Source organism: Ovis aries, chromosome 3 (genome assembly GCF_016772045.2).
Source record: "Ovis aries strain OAR_USU_Benz2616 breed Rambouillet chromosome 3, ARS-UI_Ramb_v3.0, whole genome shotgun sequence".
Taxonomy (NCBI): domain Eukaryota; kingdom Metazoa; phylum Chordata; class Mammalia; order Artiodactyla; family Bovidae; genus Ovis; species Ovis aries.
The window spans coordinates 26245407-26251081 of NC_056056.1; positions in this window are offsets into that span (position 1 = coordinate 26245407).

A 5675-nucleotide genomic window follows, 5' to 3' on the forward strand; every position below is an offset into this window, starting at 1 on the left:
AGGGATAACAGAGGATGAGATGGTTGGATGGCATCACCGACTCAACGGACAAGAGTTTAGGTAAACTCCCGGAGTTGGTAATAGACAGGGAGGCCTAGTGTGCTGCAGTCCATGGGGTCGTAAAGAGTCGGACATGACTGAGCGACTGAAATGAACTGAACTGAATATGTAGTCTCTTTTGTCTGGTTTCTTTAAATTAGCATACATTTTATGAGATTCATCAATGTTTGTATCATGAATCAGTACTTCATTTCTCTTTGTTACTAACTAATATTTTTTGTATTTGTCTTTGCATTTATTTCTCTTTTTAAATAGTTTTTTATTTTTTAAATTTTAAAATCTTTAATTCTTACATGCGTTCCCAAACATGAACCCCCCTCCCACCTCCCTCCCCATAACATCTCTCTGGGTCATCCCCATGCACCAGCCCCAAGCATGCTGTATCCTGCGTCAGACATAGACTGGCGATTCAATTCTTACATGATAGTATACATGTTAGAATGCCATTCTCCCAACTCATCCCACCCTCTCCCTCCCCCTCTGAGTCCAAAAGTCCGTTATACACATCTGTGTCTTTTTTCCTGTCTTGCATACAGGGTCGTCATTGCCATCTTCCTAAATTCCATATATATGTGTTAGTATACTGTATTGGTGTTTTTCTTTCTGGCTTACTTCACTCTGTATAATCGGCTCCAGTTTCATCCATCTCATCAGAACTGATTCAAATGAATTCTTTTTTACGGCTAGTAATACTCCATTGTATATATGTACCACAGCTTTCTTATCCATTCATCTGCTGATGGACATCTAGGTTGTTTCCATGTCCTGGCTATTGTAAACAGTGCTGCGATGAACATTGGGGTACATGTGTCTCTTTCAATTCTGGTTTCTCGGTGTGTATGCCCAGCAGTGGGATTGCTGGGTCATACGGTAGTTCTATTTGCAATTTTTTAAGGAATCTCCACACTGTTCTCCATAGTGGCTGTACTAGTTTGCATTCCCACCAACAGTGTAGGAGGGTTCCCTTTTCTCCACACCTTCTCCAGCATTTATTGCTTGCAGATTTTTGGATCGCAGCCATTCTGACTGGTGTGAAGTGGTACCTCATTGTGGTTTTGATTTGCATTTGTCTAATAATGAGGGATGTTGAGCATCTTTTCATGTGTTTGCTAGCCATCCGTATGTCATCACTTTCTTTAAAAATCTCAAGTCAGACAATGTCACTACAGGTCCCTCTTGTCCTCAGATTTGCTGTTTTCTCCCGTTGTTCACTCCATGTTTGATCAGGAAGGGATTTGTCTCATCTTTCTTGTTTCTATCTGAAACACCATATATATTTTAAATTAGTTACAAAATGGCCTCAACTTCTCTGAGTTATATCACCTGTGGTTACTCTATACCAATATTTTCTCAGACTTTACATTAGGTGAAATGGTTTTAGTTTAAAAGACCACTTTGGTAAAAAAAAAAAAATTATTAATACATTATCACCTAGCTATAATACATATTTTATTAAAACTGTCTTTCATTCAATGTAGCTAATCATTATGCAGTTATTATCCTCATCTCACAGATAAAGAACTTAAAGCATATAAATATTTTCAGCTGTGCTGACCAAAATCTACACTCTTTGGTGCTGCTGCTGCTGCTGCTAAGTCGCTTCAGTCATGTCTGACTCTGTGCGACTCCATAGATGGCAGCCTACCAGGCTCTTCCATCCCTGGGATTCTCCAGGCAAGAATACTGGAGTGGGGTGCCATTTCCTCCTCCAACGCATGCATGCATGCTATGTTGCTTCAGTCATGTCCGACTCTGTGCGACCCTATGGACAGCAGCCCACCAGGCTCCTCTATCCACAGGACTCCCAGGTAAGAACACTGGTGCGGGGTGCCATTTCCTTCTCCACTCTTCAGTGCTAGTTGTTCTTATATCTATTTGGAGACTTTGAAGGAAAAAAATGCTTATCTCATAATAGACTTATTTGAATATATTGTTAGTTAATATATCAGTTTTTCCTCTGAATTTGGGAATTCAAATCATGATTCCAAGGGTACTGTGATCTTATCTGAAAAATATGGGAAGTATTTTCCATAGTAATTAAAAAATGATATACAAAGTTGCTTTGTGATTATCATCATTTAGTAATTGCATAATTTTATAAAGTAATTAAGTGACATAATCTTGAAATACTAGTCTCATTGTGGAATTCTTTATCATTTGTGATTTTGTTGTAATGAGAGTGAAATAAAAAAAGGTGCTGACACTGTTAATAGACTTATTTTTAGAATCCCTAATAGATTAAAACTGATGGATTCATCAATCTGTTTGAGTGTCCTTGGCATTTATGTTTCTCACTGATAGGTGGTATTTATAACTGTCTTAACAAGCAATTGCAGCCAAATCGGCTTTCGTGTCATAAGTACAGGGAGTCATTCATGTTGAAAATGATGTAAGAAGTGGAGCATAATTTAAAATACATAGATTGATGTTTCTTGCATTGCTTACCATTTCATTTTTAGTATTAAAACTCTGGTACAGATATTGATCTATGGATAAGGAATATCTGCCCGATAAATACCATCTACAGGACAAGGTAAGGATTTATCTGTTTAATCCAAAGAGGGCCCTTTAAACAGTTTCTTTTCACGGAGTGTAATAGTCCATTGTGTCTTCCTTTGCTACCTCTTTCAGTGGCTATCAACAGTAGTGAGTTATGAATAAGTACTTTCTCAATTCATATAATGGTCTAGAAATTTAACACTGGTCAATGGACCCGCCCAGGTAAACTTGCCTTTCTCCTTTAACAAAGTAGGAAAAATAATGTGGACAAAATCCTCAGGCTAAACTTATGGAAGATTTCCAAGTCCTTGTGGCTTTGATGTTGATAAATCAGCTCTGGTTGGAACACAGTGCCTTCTTTTCAATATTTTGATTTTGTCCTTTTGAAAGCTGTCTCTAAACACATTTACATCAATGTTTTCATTTTAAATCACTGCTATCAAAAAACTTCTACAAATCTCAATAGGGTTGACCATCAAAGTTTTGAAAACTGAACAATCAAATTAAAATAAGCTAAAAAAAAGCTTTCTTGGCTTTGGAGACAGCTTCTCTTAGAAGGTCTTGCTGCATATTTACTCTAAGTCCCCAGGCTGATTACTGATATACTCTCCAATGTATAAAGGGTGGTATGTCATATTTGTTCAGCTAGCTAACATGAATAGGTAGCTAATTTATTGGGATAATTTTTTTGGGGGGTCTAATGATCATGTAACTCTACAATTAGGATATATTGTGACAAGTACAATTGTCTCCCTAAAACACAATCCTGATTATAATTCTCCCCATTTCCACATTCACTAAATCATTAAAGACATTCCCCAAATATTCTCGGTTCCCCCTCATTCCAGGTAGAGTTGCTCTTCTTGGTCCTTTGTGATTGGATGGGGCCCTGTAGCTATTTCTGTCCAATGAGATGAGAGCAGGAGTAAGCGTGTGCCCTTTCTGGGCTGAATCTTCACTTGCCAGGTCAAGAACTTTAAGAGCTCTCTGTGTCCCTGAGCATGGTGATCTGCAGTGTTTGAGATGGTGACTACTTCTCAGATCAACACCTTGGATATCTGCAATGAGCAATGAATTCCCTGTCAAACCATGGAGGACATGTAGCATAAGCATGAAATAAACCTTTATTGCTATAAGATGCTAAAATTGGGGGCTTCTTTTCATAGCAGCATAATCAAGCCTATTCTGATCAATACATTTCTCTACTCCCCACCACTTATTGAAAAACATTCATTGGGTACAGAATGAAGAATGCACTCTGGCATGCAAGACTCTCTTAAATATGGGTCATTCTTCTTTTCTTAGGAAGATTCATACACCTTGATTTCCAGTAGAACTGGACTCTGTGACTTGACTTTTGGTCTCTTAAGTCTTTTGTGAGAGCCTCATTGATTCTCTATTGTATGTGAATTTTCCCTTTTTGAATTCCCATAAGTATATCTCGTCATCATCTGTGGCACCTCTTTATTCTATTTTTGAAATTTTATTTATCTAGAAACTTACTCTAATTAATAAATTGCTTTAATGTCAACCTTTGTGATTTAATCATACCTATATTTCTTATAGAAATTAGCTCTATTTCTAGAATATAGGAGGCAGTCAATGAATATTCATTACACTGGGTTATTTTCTTCTTAAAGGTATAGCAATAAAAATAGTAGGTTATCATTCTTTTTTGAAATTTTGTCTTTCCTCAAGCAAAAGTGATTCATAACAAGGTTATTATAAACTGATAGAAATAAGAGACATCTATGAATTTATTCTTCATGCAGGTTTTTTTTTCTGATTCATCTTAATCTGTCCATCCATCTATCTTTCTTATTATTTCATCCACTCATCTGCTGCTTTATGGAAGTAATATATTTATAGGAATAAACAGATATATTAGGACTTGTAGATAATGGTTTCCTGCTACATTGCTGAATGTACTTCTCAGAAATAATTATACAAGGTTTTTCTATTCTGAATTATCCTGAAGGTTGTCATATTTTAAAATAATATGTGTATATAGTCATTAATTGATATATTAATTTTAGATATTAGCTATTAACTTTCTGAAGATTTTATTCATTTCAGTAATCCCCCATTCCTTTATATTTATAACAATATTTTTAGTTTTTCTATTGGTTGAAATTGTATTTTAATACTTTAAAAATTCTTATTCTTGTTTCATCATTTGTTGATTGATGGTATCTCTTGACTGTTTACTTGGTGAAGTGAAGATATTGTTTCTTCAGCTTTACTTTAAATTTTTCAACTTTTCAAATATTATCTTAACCTTAATTAAGCCTTCTGTGCTTTGTCCAGAGGGTCATTTAAAAAGTTTAAAATCAATAAAGTGCATTTATTTTATCGACTAAGTAAAAGTGTTCACTGCAGAGTCTGAGTACCATGGCTTAATTTTGTTCTTATACAACAGTTTGGTATCTTCCCCCTGTTGTTTTCAACGGCTTTTAAAATAAAAGTCTAGTACTGCCTGCCTTATGACAATGTTATGTTTTCCCATCATCTCAATAATACTCTCCAATCTAGGACCTCTTCTCTTGGCAGGAGGTTTTCTTCTGATGTTATTCTACTCTATACCGTTGTTGCTGTTGTTCAGTTGCTAAGTTGTGTCCGACTCTTTGCGAGCCTATGGACTGTAGCCTGCCGGGCTCCTTGGGCCTTGTACTGATTCCTTTTTAGATCTGTCTTATCTCCTGCAGTCCATGGGGTCGCTAAGAGTCGGACATGACTGAGCGACTTCACTTTCACTTTTCACTTTCATGCATTGGAGAAGGAAATGGCAACCCACTCCAGTGTTCTTGCCTGGAGAACCCCAGGGATGGCAGAGCCTGGTGGGCTGCCATCTCTGGGGTCGCATAGAGTCGGACACGACTGAAGCGACTTAGCAGCAGTAGCAGCTATCTCTTACTACTCCAGAACCTCATTCCTGAATCTTATTGTTTCTCTTTCTTGGTTTATCTCCTCCTTTTTCTGGATTGCGTATTTAAGTAACTACCTAATAAAGAATTTATAAGATGAAAATCTTTTCCTGTCTAAAGATGCCTTTTTTTCCCCTGAGATTACTATTGATTCATACACTGGGATTCAATTCTAAGTCGAATGTCATTTTC